Genomic DNA, 18,833 nt, shown 5'->3' on the forward strand with positions numbered 1-18,833 from the left:
TATCTCAATTGTTATCTTGGCTCATTATCATTTTTCATTTCAGGTGATAATAATTCCTCTTTTCCAATTATCTTGTGAATGCCATCCCAGTGGAAACTGGATCCTAGAAATTTTTGTATTCTGTCCATATCTCATGCAGCTTTGTCTGGGTTAACAATCCAGAGGTATTCTGAGGTGACTGAGCTGAGTTTCTCTTTCTCAGCATAGATTTTTCATAGCAATTATCAATGGAGTTGATTTCAGGTAATTCTTCACTACATCCTCCCAAAATGATTTTATGCTGAATTCAGCAAGGGTTATAGCAAGATAAGCTGACAGAAGCAGAACCATACAATAGAAAAAAAAACCTTGAAAATTTTGTTAGGCAGTTATTCAAAAACATAGTTAATGTGCATGAGAATACATCAAAAAATAAAAAAATACACTAAATAAAATAAAAAAATAAAAAATACTCTAAATAAAATAAAACCAGAATACTACAGTTCTGGTTTTGGTGATACTGTAAAAAGAGGGAGAGAGAGAAAAAAGTATGTTCTGTAGTATACTAGTGAAATCCTGATCTAGGAGTGATGAGGAAGGGTTTTTCTGATGATGCTTGGTTTTAGTTCTCTAGCTCTGTTATCTTCTGAGTACCAAGCTGACTTAAAAAGTATATACCCACCTGGTCACTTCATCTAACTGAACTCAGGGTTTATACCAACTGTGCAGAATGCTCATTGTCCGCCCATGGTCTATTTAAGGAACAGAGTTGTCGTTCCCTTTATTACTGCAGTCTAAATTCTGATTCTACCATTTATTTCACACATTCATGAAATGCTGGGCCTAAAGAAGGACTTTCCTTTTTGTCTTTCCTGCAGTTTCCTGAATGCCTGCTCTCTATGATTTATGGCAGTCAAAGAGTATTTAAAAGCTTTAGAAGAGAAGCAATTTAGGTGCTTCCTTCATTGTGTCTAACCGTTGAAGTTTACTTCCTGTGTGCCTGCAAGCTCTCTGTGCTCATCTGCTGAGGTAGGCTGAACTTGCTATGAACCTTGCACATAAATTCATGAATTTTGTTAATGTAGCTCCTATTTCATGTGTCCTACATAGAACTGACATTAGAAAACCCTGAAGGTGGTCAAGCCTGTCTTTGTGCTCTTCTAGTTCTTCTTTCTTCTGTCATTTTCCTCCCTAAGGCGAACATGTGGTGCAGGTGCTCTTTGGTCTCTTGTAGCCTCCCCAGATAACAGGCTGTGGGGCAGTGTCTCGGTGACTTTTCTCTCATTGCTGAGACAAAATGCCTGATGCCTAAAATTAAGAAAGGAAAGGTTTATTTAGCTCACAGTTTGTGGAGGTTTCAGTCTATACCCAGCTGGCTCCAAGGCAGAGTGGCACATGGCAGAGGGCAACAGTTCATGGCAGCAGAAAACAGCAAAAGCAGCAAGAGCAAAAGGGAGGAGCAGCAGAGAACAAGCCTCTTTTCCTCCCTTACACTGTATGCAAATAACCTGCCCCAGGGTGGGTGCAGCACTCACACCCATAATCCCAACATCAAACCATGAATCAATCATAAGCTCTAGAAGCCTGCCCCACGCCTACATGAGATTTTGGGGGGCATCCAGACACAAACCATAACAGGCAGGATTAATTTTTCTTGTAAATCTGCTCTCAGGTTGATCACAAAGAAAAGTTGGTCAGTACTACACGGGCCCTGAGTAAAATCAGGTATCAGAAAGAGCAAAGGACTCCTAATCTCCTAGACAGGAACAAAGCATAAAGCAAGACAAAAGAAGCCAGAAACAAAGATAGAATTACAATGAATGGCAAGAGGACTAGAAATGAAGACAGGCAATCACACAGGGAGAGAGGGCTGGGTCTTTGGAGACATATACCCAAGATATGTCAGGAGAAGTCAGAATGTCTGAAGAAGTACAATACTGGATAAACTCTAGTATTACTTTACAATTTCCTGTCTTAGAAGAGTAAGGAAGTAGTAAAGGGAATTGTTACTCTATTTCTAAATATTTTATTTTGAAAAGAATATTAGAAAGTACTGATGATAATCAACAACAATGTAATAAACAAAAGAAATACTGCATTATAAATAAAGTTGAGATTTCCTTCATTCTCCTTCCTCAGTTCTTCCTACCTTCCCAGATACAGATACTGTTTTAATTTGGGAAAGCTCTTCAGCCTATAGGCTAAAGCTTTATCAATGAGAAATACCTGATTTTGAAGATGAGAAAATGATAGAAATAGTCTTAGATAGGAGACAGGGATGGAAACTCTGATACCTTTCTTGGATTTAATGGTGCAGACAGCATAGAAAATTGGATGTAAATCCAGGGCTCTCAAAGTGGAAATAGGTGTGAAAGCCTGGAAAAGCCTAAGAATGATCATTGTCACCGTGCAACTGCAAATGAGTCTGAGGCAGGAGAAGGGAAACTACCTTTGGAAGCGCATGGTTATCTTAAGAGCTGTCCTTGAGTTCAGCTTTCCAAGAACCTGTATGGACGTGGAAGGAAGTAATCTTCCCAAGGTCGGCAGACTCTTGTAGGAGGAGATTCAGAATTCCTGAATTGCAGAAGGAGATGAAGCTTTTATGAACTGCTGAGATTAAACACAACAAGCTATTTAAAAATGATGACCAGAGCAAAAGGAAAATCAAAGGAGCCATAGGTCCAGTGCTTGGGACAGCTGATGAATGTCAGTGCTCAAGAGAAATAAACCAAACTTCCTCAATTTCTATTTTGGTTTTCATTTTCTCCGTTAAGGGCACAATCTTCACACAGAAAGGGTGTAAACAATCGGAGGCTGACAGAGGGAAAGAACTGGTAATGTTACCCAGTTTTGGGATGCTAGGGACTTCTAGAGGTGGTTTCTAGGTTCTTTCTCTCCTGAGCAAAGACTTGGTAGAGACAAGCATAAATGACAGCAAGGCTTTACATTTATTGAAGGTAGGAAAGGAAACAGGCTCTGAGGAGTAAGTTTGGGCCAAGCAATAGCAGGAAAACAAGTCCACCCTGCAGCGTGAAAGCGGACCCCTGTGTGAGAGAGAGAACAGTGGCGGTGAGCTCAGTGGCATCTGAGTGTTCGTATCTCCTGTCCCTCAGGATGGTGTCAGGTCCAGGTTGTCCTGTGGAAAACCTGCTGGAGTTCTTGGGAGAAGTCCTTGTGCAGGTCTTTGGTAACTGTTCTGTGCCCACGTCCGGGCATTTTGTAATTAACCAACCATGCCTACTTCCCCAGCCAATCTACCACGCCTTATTCTCTTGCCTCAGTAAGAGGACACTCAATATCTTTTGATTACTTTTTATTCCCAGTGATGATGAATTAATATATTCCCTTGGGGTGGACGCAGTTGTAGATGTCATTATGGGAATTTAAGGGCTTCAAAATTGAGACTGGGCCTATGTCCTAATTTTCAGAATGATAAAAAAGTTTATTCAGGAATTTAGGGACCAGAAAATACGCTTTCATTGTTCAGAAGGATGTGCAAGTTTTACTGAGGGGAGTGCGCCTAGGGGCAGACCTTTGCTGAGGAGTCCTCCAGTTAAGGTCCTTCAGCTCCTGGTGACAAAGGCCCCCAGAGATGTAGTGATGAGAGAACCCTACCTCCAAAGGGAAGATTTAGGGTGGGAACAGCCAGAGGGCAGTGAGTGGACATACTCTTTCTGCCCACCCTGCAGAGGTCCCCGTCACCTCCAGAAATCATTTAGCAGCTCCTTAATTTTACAGACATGGAATCTTCAGTGCCTGGATTTGACAAGTCTAGAGAGAAGAAGCACTCTGTGCCATTTACACAGCTGAGCATGGCTCTAATCCAGGGGAACGTGGTTAAACCTGGGCATCCCCCCACTCTGTCCCCACTCACAATCCCTCAAATCCCTCTTAATTCTCACCACCCCGGAAGACTATATTCACGTCACACTGACTGGCATGTAACGTGTGCCAGTGAATGTGTGAAAGCTTGGTGGATACAGATGTTTAAAACCTGGTTCTTGGACTTAAGGAACCTTCACTTTGCGGGATATAAGCGGTGGTCCTTGTCTGGTGTAAGAGTTAATGCGAAGAACAGAGATCCTGGTGGAAGGTGCTGTTCTGATTTGGGGGATCCCAAAAGACTTCCTAAGGGTGGGGAGAAGACCTTATATAAGTTTATGTTTTTCCTGGAATTTTGCACAACACCATTGAAGCTCAGAGCTCTGCCTGCACAATGACCCTGGCAAAGGTGTTGGTTTTAGAATTCAGAGGAGTCTAACCTGCTCTTTACCCCTATGCTGAAGGACATCAGAGACCAAGACTCTCCTTTGGAGGGGAGAGGAAATGTCCTCTCCCCTGCACCCTCACACCATTTTCTTTTCATGTCGCTCAGTTCTCCTAGATTTAATGGAGGTTCAAATTTCATTTTTGAGTCAGGATGTGTCACTAGCTGTAGACCAGAGGCCAATGAATCACCAGGAGACTGTGAGTTTCTGCCTCTTGCACGGGCTGAAGGCCTCTGTGGCGATGTGGGCAAGTTACGGGTGGAAAGCATTGCGCCTTGGGGCCTGCTGGGAGGCAGCGTGGAAGTATCCACATCCCAGGGAGAAAATTCAGAGAAAGAAATTGAATCCGTGACACGGATGTTAGAAATACATTCTTTCCCACTGAGCCTTGCTCCCAGGGGATTCAGGCCTGCGGGATGGCTTGGACCGGAAACAGCACTCTCGGTGCATAGACTGGCAAGGACTGAGACGTAGCCTGGAGCTACATCAGGTTCCAGATTCCAACCGAGAGCCTTCTATAGGGGAAGTCTTCTGTGGTCTCTGCTACCAGGGCCAGACACCTCTTACTTCACCGTGGATGTCTTCTTCAGGAGTCTGGGCTCACATACACAGAGGAGGTTAGGAAGGGTAAAGCCATTCAGTTTAAAAGTGAGCTTCATTCTTTTCTTATTAGGTTGACCTTCTGTCTAAAGGCACAAACCTACTTTTCCAAGGCTGAGGACTTTGTGTCCTAGAGGTAGTTAAACTTTATAACCTCTAAGTCTCTTTTCATCTCAGAGATTTGAAGTTCCATAAAAAGGATTTGAGAAAGCACATTTATTTTCTGTCCTGTCTTTGTCACTATGTTATCCTCTTTACTTACAAGCCGTGTGACCTTTGGCTCTTACTTTCTCTGTCATATTACCACTGTAGCTTGTCTTGAGGACTCAATAATAGATATGAAAGTGCACATTTAGTTTAAAAATGGGAGTTTAGTAAACAAACTGTCCTCTCTTCCTTTCTTTACTCCTCCCCAGCATCTTAAAAAGATATGGTGCATGCAAGCAAATAAACCAAATCAAGCCTTATCAGCAATGAGATCACCTCTGAAACAGCACTCAGAAGACCCTCCTTGCCTCACCCCAGACAAAAATTTTATCTCCCAAGCCCTGTGATAGTGTCTGTGATAATTCCTGGTGTGGTACCATTAGTCATTGCTTTTGAGATATGGTGTTATACTACTCATATTAGTCATTAAAACCATGGTATGAAACAACTTGATAGTCAGAGATCGGAAGTCATTTTGTCCATCTCCCACCCCTCAAAATATTATTTTGATAATTTCCCTGGTAGTCATTCAGAAACTTAGTGAAAGATTCCAATGATAAAGAATTCACTGCATTACAAGGTAGTGCACCCTGCTGTGGTACAACTGATGTTGATTAGATCAACTTTTTAAAGTTAAAGTAAGTCTAACTCCTCACAACTTTGTTCCACAGGCTTGAGTTCTGTGAAACAGAGCAAAGAGGCAAACCTGCTCCCTTATTCATTTGCTAGCATTTAAAATACTCAAAGATAGTGATCTTTCTTCTTCAGCCCCTGTTTTCTGGTTTATCAGATAATTTCCCACATGACAGTGTTTCCAGATCTTTTGGGGTTTTGACCACTCAGGTTGTTCTTCTCTGGTTTTTTTTTTTGTGGCTTTTTTCCAGTACCGAGAATCGAATGCATGACTTTGTGCTTGCCAGGCAGGCGCTGTGCTGCTGAGCTAAATCCCCAGCCCTGTTCTTCTCTTGTTTATGTGTTCAGTGCTTTCAACATGTGGCATGAGCACAGGATCCTAGAAGGGGCTGCAGTACAGAGGATGGAAGGTTAGACTCATTTGGCCTGGACTGAGGCTGACAGAACTGCAGCTTTTTCTTTCTTTATAGCTTACATGATTATTTAATATTTAGTGTTTAATAAGTTGAAAGGTTTGACCAAGGGAGGAGTGGAGGAGAGGTGGCCTGGTATCAGAGATAGGTCAGAGAGAAAAGGAGGGTGTGTAAAGAACTAATTTCCTGGGACCACAGGCTTAGCTTGGGCAGCTGAGTTAGTTTTTGTCTTCCATCAGCTGGTGCACATTGTTTGGGGAGATCAGCATGAGGCAGTCACCGGGTTCATATTTGATCTCAAATATTTGGGATCTCTTTCTATGTTGGGGAAGTCAGCTATGAGTGTCCTACCCCATTAAACAAATTCTGAAGGATGTGAAAGACAGGAACATTGGGTAAAAGTATCATATTCAGGTAATTTGTGATGACCAAGGAAGGGGCTTCTTGTTTAAAGTGGCGTTTGGCATGCAGTTCTTGATAAATCTTATCAAACAGCCCCATGACATAAATACCCCTGAATAGCCAGAAGAAAAGGCAGAAACTTGTAACACTAAAAAAAAAAAGTAGGAGTAATGGACAATATAGTGCTATTAGCTAAGATTTTCCTCAGTATAAGGAGAAGGAACCAAAGAGAATAAGTGCTCTGCAGGTTTTTCTTCATGGTACAGCCAGGCGTCACTAATTTCATCAAACAGAACACTTAGGCTAAAAAGTCACCTTCTAATCCCTTCACGTCTGCTTCATTGATCAGAGGCTGAGGATTTTCATAAACCAGAAAACAAGGGAGCATTCCTTTAGTGCATGAGATAGACAGAGCATTTTGAGGTTTTCTGAAAGCTGTTCTTTTGAAAGTCAGTCATCTTTTTTATTTACACAAAGATAGACATAACAAACTCATTTATGAAAGTAGTATTGGTTTATTGGGAAAAGCTACTGTTCACTCAGAAAATAATCCTAGTATCAAAGTTGCACCGGAATTGGGGAAGATAGTGAAGGGGAGGGTTGAAGAACCCGGTGGCAGAATGTTACATTTTTGTAGAAGTTCTCATGAGAAAACTAGTTAGAGTCATAGAGGAAAGTAACACTGATAGTAGTACATGCTGGAAAGTATCGAGTGTTGTGAACTATATTTGTTCAAAGTGTTAGAGACATAAACAGTGAGTTTAGGGGAGCGTGTCACTGATGCTGACCTCGATGGAAGTCTGTTAGAAATGGTGGAACCTCAAGCTGCAGAGGCAAGAAGGGTCCACCATGAGCCTAAGGGTTAGAAGGGAGTCAAGAATGACTTGTGTACTCCACTGTTGGTAAGGACTTGGAGTATAAAGGCACTGCCCTATGGGAACGTGGATGAAGAGGAAGATTATCCATGGACAGCACCCTAAAAATACTATATAACAAAGAAAACTCAGCAGAAGAGACTTTTAAAAGACATGCTGGAGACTGGTGAAAACTTTCAAATTTAGACCATTAATGATGCTGGATAATTTAGTTAAATACTGTGATGAGATGGTTGGGAAGTAAAAGAAATCCTCAGATCCTGAAAATAATAAGAAAGCTATGATCTTATTTTTCTGTGACGGTCATGTGGATTCCAAATGCTGCCTGGACTTTAGCTGGGCAAGACAAAGTTCACGTAGCAGAGAGGCAAGTCAGAGATGAAACTTGAGCATAAAGCTGGAACCATCAAGCCAACATTCCTCAGTGGAGAAATAGGGGAAAACCCCATACCACAGAGATAGAATGTGGGGATCCTAGCCTGCCTGGGGTTTGGTTTTGTGGGAGGACAATAAGGTAAAAATGTTCTGCAAGAACTTCTAGCCCCCAAGCTTACTTTCACAGGTACCTGGGACCACAATTCACAACAACTCTAGGAAGTGAAAGCTAACATTCAAGAGAGCTCCAGATGAGTACTCCACATGAGTCCCTGGAACACGTAGAAGAGAACGTGAGGGAGAGGGGGAGAAGAGGGAGAGAGAGAGGGAGAAGGAGAGGCAGAGGGAGAAGATACGCAGGCACAGAGACCCTTATGTGTTAGAATCAGAAGACACAATTAACTGCAGAGCTAGATACATGATTTACTACAGTGTTAACAATGGAATGTAAATGGGCTGTTTAAAAATATTGCAAAAGGGAAGACGATTATAAAGAGTGACTAAAAAGAGCTGAAAAGGCACCAAGTAGAGATGTAATTGAAATTACAAATGCAGTATGTGGATCAAAGAGGTTAAGAAACAACGGTGACTCATCTAAAGAGAAAATTAATGAGTTAAAAGACAGACTGAAGCATTACTCACAGCATGGAAGGGGAGGGGAGAGAGAGAGAGAGAGAGAGAGAAAGAGAGAGAATGAGAATATCAAGGAGATTAGCATAAGAACATATTTAATTATTCTAAGGAAAGTTCCATAAGGAATTATTATAGGATGTGGTTGGTAGTATGGAGTAATATTCAAAGAAATAATGGCTGGGAATTTTTCATAATTGATAAAATATATCAATCCTTACATCATGAAGCTCAAGTAGGATAAACAGAAATCTGCATCTAGACATAGCAGAGTAAACTTTAGAACAAAGTGAAAATCATATGAGGCAAAAGGATTAATAATCACAAAAGAATGTCATCTAGATTTACAGTTCACTTTTAAACAGGAGCAACAGAAATCAGAACATGATGAAATAATATCTTATAATTGTAAACTTAGAGTTGTATCCCCAGCAAAATTACCTGGCAACAATGACACTAAAATGAAAATACTTTCAGGTGAACAAAAATTGAGAATTTACTATAATTTATTTTTATAAAAAGAAATTCTGAAGGGTATACTTATGGTAGGAAAACAAAAAATAAAAGAAGATATAAAATACTAGAAGGAAAATGAGCAAAGAGAAGAATAAATATACAGAAATACAAACATTAACTGAATAAAACACTTAATATCAAATATGAAAGATTAAAAAAAACACAATGAAACCAGAAAAACAAAGGACATAACTAAATCCATGAAGAAAAATACATGAAAACAGTAGGGATGAGGAAAGCCATGATTAGTAATGAAGATTTTGAAGTTTTATGTCCTAGGGGATGGTAGAACAATCATTTTAGACTTTAAATCTTATGCTAAAAGTTCTAGTAGAATCAACGAAAAAATAGAAACTGTAAGAATTCTAAATTAGTAGATGGAAAAAATAAAAAGGATTAAAAACAAATGCAAAATATGATTAGTCTAAAAGAAGGTAAGAGATTCAATTAGAAAAATTGGGACAAATAAAATACAACAGATAAAATTTGAAATAGGCAAAAATTATAATTCAGAGTAAATGTCAATGAACAAAATTCTTCAGTTAAAAAGTCAAAGTTTAGATTTCAGAAGATAAAGATAAAAGCAAAATATGTTTACATGCTGTTTATAGGAGATACATTTAAATGCAAGAACTCAATAAGTTTAAATATAAAATAATAAACAAACATATAACTGGTAAGTACCAAACAAAGGGAAAAGGTAGTTACTATATTAACATAATTCTATAGAAAAAATTACAGTAAATATGGTTGTCATGTAGTACATAAAATGTTCAATTTGCGGGAAGATAAAAATAATTTTAGATTATACACATCTAATAACTATACACAATTATATATAAATATATATATGATTTCAATACATATTTAAACATTCTTAGTCAAAGAAACAAAAATAACTGAGGGTGAAGAATATTTGAATAATATAATTAACACCCAAGAAGTACATAACATATTCACTTTTAGCATAGACTATTTTAAAGTTTCATCATATGCTAGTCCCTAAAGCAAATTTTAAGAAAGTTGAAAAGATTATATCCCCAGTACACAACAGTTTGCTACAAAATAGCTTACAAATTAGTAATAGAAAGGCATTTTTCTTTGTTTGGAAATGGAAATATATATCTATAGACCAAAGAAAAAGAAAACAGAGGAAGTTAAGCTATTTATAAGTGCATAATATGAAGTAATACACATTAAAATTTGTAAGTTTGTGGGAAGATGGTATGAGTGGTGGCAGCCTGGTTTCGATATCTCGCTGAAGAGCCACATAATTAATAGAGCAGAGAAATTAGAGAAAACAATCTTCCAAAAGCATATGGGCAACAAATGCAACAACTGAGATATTATCTTCTTTTGTCTTGAAGGAGAATGAGAAATGTAACCACCACCACCCATAAGAGGAGCATTGTATCTGTGGCTGTGCAAAAGGAAGGATGAGGAAAGAAGTCTTCTCTGGAGCGGAACTTTCCATCTGTGAGGGTTTCTCAGATGGGGTCCTACCCTGAGGCGAAGGGGCTGGAAGTGTAACCAAAACAAAGCAGCACAGAGACAGCAGAGACAAAGGAAGAGGAAAAGCTGGCACAGTGAGAGGAAACAAAGGAAGGTAGGAAGTCGATGAAAGCAGTGTCTCAACATGAAATTAATGGAAGAGGAAATTTTGTGAAAATAAAAAAAATCTTCCTTCAGTTGTAGTTCCTGGAAATCAGTGACAGAAATGTAGTAAGGTTTAATTCTGTCCATAAGAATGGATACAAAGAAAGTAAGCAATATTCATTGAAAGTTACTATAGAAACAGATAAAATATGGAATAAAATAACAAACTTACAGACACAGAACACACACCAGAAACATATGCATATGAAAAGACCCAAAACTGTTAACTTACTAATTCAAAATAAGTCAATGTAACAGTGTTATTTTTCTCATTTAGATGATTATAGTTATGTAGGATAGTAAGAAAATACAAATGAATGGGGGGCTGGGGATTTAGCTCAGCGGCAAAGCGCCTGCCTGGCAAGCGCAAGGTCGTGAGTTCGGTTCCCGGTACCGGAGAAAAACCAAAACAAAACAAAACAAAACAAAACAAAAAAATACAAATGAATGTATTTAGACATGGTGGAAACATCAGGCAAGCACTTATTCATAGTGGCTAAGAAAAAAAGTTCTTTGAACAGTATGTACAGCTATGAATTTGGCATTGCTTAAAAGTAAAAAATTCTAGCCACGTATGGTGGCTCATACCTGTAATCCCAGCACTGGGAAGGCTGAGGCAGGAGGATTACTATTAAAGACCAACCTGGGCTACATAGGGAATTCAAGGCCAGTTTGTACTACAAAGTGAGACTCTATCTCAGAAAAAACCCAAACCAACAAAAAAGTAATAATAAATAAAAATCTCTTAAAGAAGTAGAGAAAAAAGAATTTTTGCAAAATAGCAAATGTTGAAACTTGGCAAGGAAGGTGCAACATAAGAGTAATAGTCCCAAAGCCAAACAAGAACAAAAAAATCAGAAAACTATTTAAATTATAAATTAATAATTTTTAAGTAAAAATGTAGGAAACAGTGTGTGTCATGCATATGAGAATATTGATTAGGAATAAGAAACACCAAGATATAGACAACTATGGACTTTATAAAAAAAATCCTTTAGGCATTTAGATAAAAAAATTCCCCTTATTTATGAAGAAAAGAAAATTAAAGTATTATCAAAGTTTTTAACAGCAAAAACTTATGCTGGAAAAAGGCCAAAAAAAAAAGATGCCACTTAAGATATCCTAGAAAGGAAATATAAAGGGTTTTATATTAGCAAAACTGACTTTCAAGGAAATATAGAAAAACTGTTATAAATACACAGGACTATTGTTCTTATATACTCTTTCTGAGAAGTGAACTAAAGAAAACTCCCAGTGGCTAGTGAGACATTAACAGAAATGCTGCCACCAGTTTTAGTTATGTTGGAGTCTTGCTATTACCATCGCTAACAGTAAGCTAAGCTTACAGCAGCCTCTTTTACTGTCAGCCACGGCCTACAGAGGAAAGCCTCCACTTAGCTTCTTCAGAACTATTCTTGTACCTATTTATTTAGTTGATTCCCTGTGGTCTTTATAAATAGCATTCAAAGTGCATTCTGCCAGAACATAACCATCTAGTAGGTCTTCTTATTTTACACAATATATCCATTCCAGCAAGCCCAATTACTCCAGATTTTCCATCTCTTTATTCACCATCTATTACTTTAATTCTACTCTGCTTTTTCACTCACTGCTTTTTTTTTTTCCCCCGGTACTGGTAATCGAACTCACGACCTTGCGCTTGCCGTGCAGGCGCTGTGCTGCTGAGCTAAATCCCCAGCTCCACACTCACTGCTTTTTCTGTACTTCTTTAAACCTTTCTAGTAGTGAGTTGGGGCCATTTCAGGGGTCCTTGCCAGTGATAAAGGTCCTGTGTCTCATGGGAGTGTGACTGAGTCCGTGGGCCTTTCCCTATCTAATTTCAACTTGTGACAAATAGATGAGAAATAGAATACATTTAAATTTTTGAGTTTATCATTATAATTTTAAAAAATTAATCAGTCACTTTGGGTGAGGACAGAAAATTAATACATTATCTTAAAACGTAGGAAGGGGAAAGAAGGAGCATTTATTCTGCATTCCTGAATGAACTGAATCACAGAGTAACCAAGTAAGTGAAGGAACCATGTCTTTATAAAACTCTTCCTGCTAATGAAAGAAAACAAAGCTGCAGAATGAGAATATCTTGCAACTGCCAGTGAATTAATGGAACTAGACAATGAGCAATAGAGGCTGTAATATCACAAACAGAGAGATAACCAAACAGACAACTTCCTGATAAATAAACACCACACAATTTACAGTCTGGGCCAAAGAGGTCAAACTGAAGTCTGTTTGAGCACCTAGAAATCCAGGGGAGAGAGGACTGTGTTGAATTCTACCATTGGAATACAGTCAGCAAAATCCAGGAAAAGAAGATGGAGGAAAAAATGTGAAATAAAAGAAAGTTTAATGACCTAAATAACAAAGTTTTATAAGTGGGTAAAAATAAATACTATTATGTCTAAGAATGATTATTTGGGTGAAATAAAACCCTAAAAGTAACAGAATGTGATTATGATAAAATCAGGATATTGTCTGGGAGGGAGAGAGGCTGAAATCGACCCAGGGCCAATGGGCAGCTCCTGGATCCTAGTAAAGTTCTATTTTTCTGACCTCCATGGTAGTTACAAGGATGTTGATTTTAATAATACTTCACTACTCTGTACATTTGTTTACGTAGTTTCTTCTATTTGTGTTTTGCTTTACAATAAAATAGCAAAACATTTCAGAGAAGTAATAGCAATAAAACAGCAACTTGTGAAGTATAACTAAACCTTTACCCAGAAGGAAATTTGTAGTTTTAATCATTTACATTAGAGAAGAGAAGTTAAGGGATTATTGGCAAATTATAGTAGGAAAGAAGTAAAACCAAGTCAAAGAATGTAGAATGAGAGACATCATGAAACTAGGAACTGAAATTAATGCCAGAAAACCCCCCAAACAGCAAAGAAGACTGTGGAACCATAGTGGAGTCAGTGAGAAGATTTATAAAATTGAAAATATCTGAGAAGACTAATCATGGTGAAAAGAGAGATGGTATATACAAATAACAATAACTACAGAAATAGGAAATATTTAAAAAATAACTAAAATTATAAGCACATTAAATTAAAATAAGAGATTTATGAGGCTTGCCAAATAGATATTTACATATATGTCTCCACATAAATGAAAGTCTGTTGTGTGTTTATACACTAATAATCTAATTAGAATTGCATTTATATTGAGACTTGAGGGGGGCCTAATTAATAGCATTTATTTCCCAGTCTATGTTCTGAATCAGACAAAAGAGTGGTTGAATAGTGTTATGGTTGATACATTGTGTCAACTTGGGGAGTCTAGAGGTTTGGCTAAGTGACTCAGCAGGAAGCCAGGGTGCTTACTTTGTATACATCCTGAGCCTGTGGAAGAGGAGGGCATGGAGATTATGTGAGAGCTACATGCCCCTTAGGTGGGGGTAGCCTGTTTACCATGTAAGGCAAGAAAAAAAGCTGCTTGCCGCCATTCCTCCCCTTTGCTCTGGCTGTTTGCTGTTTGGCTGCCATTCCCCCCTTTGTTCTTGTTGCTTTGCTACCTTCTGCCTTGGAGCCAGCCAAGCATGGACTGAAACCTCCACAAACTGTAAGCTAAATAAACCTTTCCTTCGTTCATTTTGGGCATTGGGTAGTTTGTCCCAGCAACTAGAGGAAAGTAACCAAGACAAATAGGAAACAAAAATGAAAGTTACTAATCTAATTAAAATGATTACAGCAACTGAATAGCCATTTTTACAAAGAAGACATATGAATGGGCCATAGGCCTAACAAAAAAATTCAACATCACTAAGCATTCACAAAATGCAAATTTGAATCCTGGGCAACAAAGGGAAGGCAGGAGGCATCATAATCCCTGACTTGAAATTATACTACAAAACTATTGTGATAAAATCAGCATGGTACTGGTGAAAAAACAGACCTGAGGATCAGTGGAATAGATTAGAAGATGCAGACACAACTACAACACACTCAGCCAACTTATCTTTGACAAAGCGGTTGAATATGTTCACCAGAAGAAAGATAGCCTCTTTAATAAATGGTCCTGGAAAAACTAGCTTTCCACATCCCAAAGACTAAAACTAGTCCCATGTCTATCACTATGCACTAAACTAAAGCCAAAATGGATCAAAGTTCTAAATATTAAAACAAAAACACTAAATCTACTGGAAGACAAAGTAGGTAGAAATCTTGAATACATAGGGGCAGGCAGAGAGTTCATGGACAAAAACCAAACTGCATAGGAAATACTCCAAAGGATCAACAACTGGGATCTCATCTTATTAAAAGTTTTGCACATGAAAAGGAATCACCAACAGAGTGAAAAGAAAACCCACAGAATAGGAAAAAATTTTAGCCAAATGTCTTTCAGACAAAGGACTTCTATCTAGAACATATAAGGAATTGAAAAAAAGCAGGGCTCCCAAATTGAAAGACCCAATCCAAAAATGAGCATTTGAGATGAATACACAGTTCTCAGATGAAGAAATAGAAATGGCAAATAAATATATGGAAAAATGTTCAACATCATTGGTTATCTGAGAATTGCAAATTAAAACATTGAGATTCCATCTCACCCCAGAAGGAATGGTTATCATCAAGAAATCCACCAATAAAAATGCTGGTAAGGATATGAGGAAAAAGGAACCCTTCTCCACTGTTGGTGGGAGTATAGACTGGTGATACCACTGTGGAAATCAGTGTAGAGGTTCCTCAAAAAAAAAAAAAACAGGATTAGAGGTCCAGTATGACCCAGCTATTCCCCTTCTGGGTATTTTCCCAGGAGAATTAAAAACATCATACCACAGTGGTATATGTGCACCCATGTTTATAGCAGCACAATTTGTTATAGCTAAATCTTGAGAACATCCCAAATGCCCATTAAATGAAGAATGGGTAAAGAAGTTGTGGTATTTTTATACAATGGAGTACTACTCAGCTATAAAGAAGGATAAACGTGAGGCTTTTACACATAAATGGATGCAATTAGAGACAATACTCACAAGTGAAATAAATCAGACCCACATGGGTGAACATTGTATTGTCTCCCTAGTGTAAGAAACTGCAAGAGTAAATAAGATCCAAAATGTACAACAGATTTTATGAAAGGAAAAGAAACTGCTCAAAAGGAAAGAACAACTGGGGTGGGGGAAAGGAGAAAAAAGGAGGACAAAAGAAAAAGATATATATGCATACAAGATAGCTAAGATAATTGTACTACTAATCTCTATTAGTTCATTGAAAAGGTGAAAGATTTATATGATCTGAAGAGAAACCAGACTATTCTATTGATTCATCAAAAGGAACAGTTTGTGCTTATATTGTTTGATCAATTTTGCATCCCATATCTTGTAATCTAACTACTTTGAAATTAACAATATGTAGTATAATAGGCATTGCTAACTTCTTATTATCTTGTTTTGAAATTCTGTATCATTATTATTATTGTTTATTTTCTCTTTAAAATTAAAAAACAATACTCTGCCTTGCTCAAACACACTCATCCCATCATTCTTGACACTTTATGAAGTGGTTCTGGAAGTCCTCTTTCTTGAGTGTCTCTATGAGGTTTAATAAAAAAATGGTAAAAAAAAGAAAATGCAAATCTGAACTACAACGACATGTAGGTTTATAGCTGTTACAATGGGTACTATTAAAAAGTCAAAAAAAAAAAGTCAAAAGTTAAAAAGTGTTGGCAAGAATGCAGAGAAAAAGTTGCCCTTATACTCTGGTAGTGGGAGTATTAATTTGCACAGCTGTTATGGTAAACAATATGGAGTTTCCTCAATTATAAAAAAATATAGCTACCATAAGATTCAGCAACCCCACTTCTGGAAATACATGAAAAGGAAATAAAGTCACTATATCAAAGGCATATTTATACTGTCATAGTCTTTTCAGCATTATTCACAATAACCAACATATGGAAACAACCTAAATGACCATCAAAGTTATGACTGGATGAAGAAAATATGACACACACATGATTATTACTTATCCTTAAAAACAAAGGAAATTGTGTCATTTATAACAACACAGATGAAGCTACAGGATATCATGTGAGGTGAAATAAGCCAGACACAGAAAGAAATATTCTGCATGATCTCACTTACAGTGGAATATAAACATGTTTTTGAACTCATACTAATAGAGAGTAGAGTGGTGATTACTGAGGTCTAAGTGTGGGGGAAAATAAAGAGATTGGTAAAAGGATACCAACCTTCAGTTACAAGCGAAATAAATACTGGATAATATATATATATTAGAGAGAGAGAGAGAGAGAGAGAGAGAGAGAGAGAGAGAGTGACTATAGTTAAATACAATATGCTATGCTTAGAATTTGCTAAGAGAGTAAAGCACAAACACTCTCACCATACACATGTACACACACATACACACACAATGATAGCTATGTGAAATTTTGGATAAGTTAATTAGCTTGATTGTAGTAGTCATTTCACAATGTGTACATGTATTAAAACATCATATCATATGCTCTAAATCTATACAGTTTTTATTTGTCAATCTTACATCAATAAAGCTGGAAAAAAAGAACAGGCAGATAGACACCAAAACATTTTTATTATTATTACATTGATTTTCCAGAATGTGGTTTGTATCTGTGCATAAGAGAGATTCACAATGCTAAATTCCAGAATCAGACAGCCTTCTCCAATGAATCACTAGCAGCGGCACAAACCTCTCCTATAAAGGAAGGGTCAATGCTGTTAGGCTTCTTCGTGTTTTAGAGTAATTCAGACCACATGTTCTCATAGAGCTGCTCCCAAGAGGATGGGAAGAGGAAGGAGCAGGGCACAAAAGCCAAGTTTATCCTTCGAAACCATTAATCAGATTATGTTTCTTCTTCCCCTCAGGGCCAGCGTGAGCAAGGAGTGGATACAGGTCAGGTCTGTTTCATACGTGAAGCCCCCACCTCAAGGAGGGAAAAATAATCATCCCTCAATTCCATGGGAGTCTGATTCCAAGCCCTGCCGTGGATGCCAAAATCAGTGGATGCTCAAGTCTGTTATGTAACATGGCATAGTGTTCCATATAACCTGCATGCACCTTCCCATATATTTTAAATCATCTCTAGGTTATTTATAATATCTAATACAATGTAGATGTTGTGTAAACAGTTGCTCAGTATTGTTTAGGGAATAATGACAAAGAAACAAGTCTGTACGTGTTCAGTAGTGACAGCTTTTTTCTTGAGTAATTCCAATAACTGGTTGATTAAGTCTTGAATGTAGAACCTGTGAATGGAAAAAATAACTGTACTCAAACTTGAGTACAATCTCCTCTTCATCAAAATGAATTTGTCATGGTACACTTTCAAAGATCAGCCTCTAGTAATATCTTAAAGCCAGACCTTTATGGGGAGACTTATAAAACTTTAATGAAAGTTATTAAAGAATTCTTAAAGAGACATATGATCCCTGAGAGAAAGTCTGAATATTGCAATATTAATTTTCTCAAATAAGACTCTCTCAGTTGTAGATTCAATGTAATTCTAATAAAACTCTGAAGAAGGATTTGATTATGTTATGGTTTGTGTCTAAATATACCCCCAAGGCTTCATGCAGTCATGGGGCTGGTTTCTAGAGTTTTCGATTGATTAATGGTCCAATGTTGGAATTATGGATGTGAATGCTACACTTACCTTGGGGCAGGTAGTTTGCCTACAATATAAGGGAAGGAAGGAGCCTGCTCTGTCTCTCTACCCTCTTTTGCTATCTTCTGCCACCATGAACTGTTGCCCTCGTCCATGTGCCACTCTGCCTTGGAGTCAGCCAAGTATGGACTGAAACCTCCACAAACTGTAAGATAAACAAACCTTTCCTTCCTTAATTCTGGGTATCAGATATTTTGTCTCAGCAACAAGAGAAAAGTAACCAAGACAGTTAGCTATATCTAAAATGTATATGGATGAACAATGTGTTATAAGTAGCAAATACATTCCCAAAAAATAAAACATCACATCATATGCTCTAAATTCCCAAAAAATATCAAGGTAGAAGGACTTTCCCTACCAAGTCAAGTTTTATTACAAGCTATTGTAATTAAGGCACTGTACTCTGGGTTGCAGGCTAGAAATAGAGCTCAGTGGAACAGAATAGAGTCCAGAGATGGATTAATACATAGCTAATTTTAAAACACTACATGAAGAACTGGCATTGAAAATTATTTGAGAAAAGAAAAAGTACTTAACAAGTGACATGAAGATAATCAGTGATTCACATGGGAAAAAACAGAATCTTTATCACACACATACTAATTCTAAAT

The 18,833-nt window shown here is 37.7% G+C and overlaps 1 long non-coding RNA gene across 1 annotated transcript; it reads left to right on the forward strand.

The window, feature by feature from the left end:
- Nucleotides 1–923: 923 nt before the first annotated feature.
- Nucleotides 924–18,064, forward strand: LOC102023949. Its single transcript, XR_261721.2, has 3 exons — nt 924–1,008; nt 10,266–10,504; nt 17,423–18,064. It is a non-coding gene; the product is annotated as an uncharacterized LOC102023949 (long non-coding RNA).
- Nucleotides 18,065–18,833: the final 769 nt, after the last annotated feature.

The sequence above is a fragment of the Chinchilla lanigera genome, unplaced genomic scaffold (genome assembly GCF_000276665.1).
Source record: "Chinchilla lanigera isolate Chin_1 unplaced genomic scaffold, ChiLan1.0 scaffold00034, whole genome shotgun sequence".
NCBI classification, from domain to species: domain Eukaryota; kingdom Metazoa; phylum Chordata; class Mammalia; order Rodentia; family Chinchillidae; genus Chinchilla; species Chinchilla lanigera.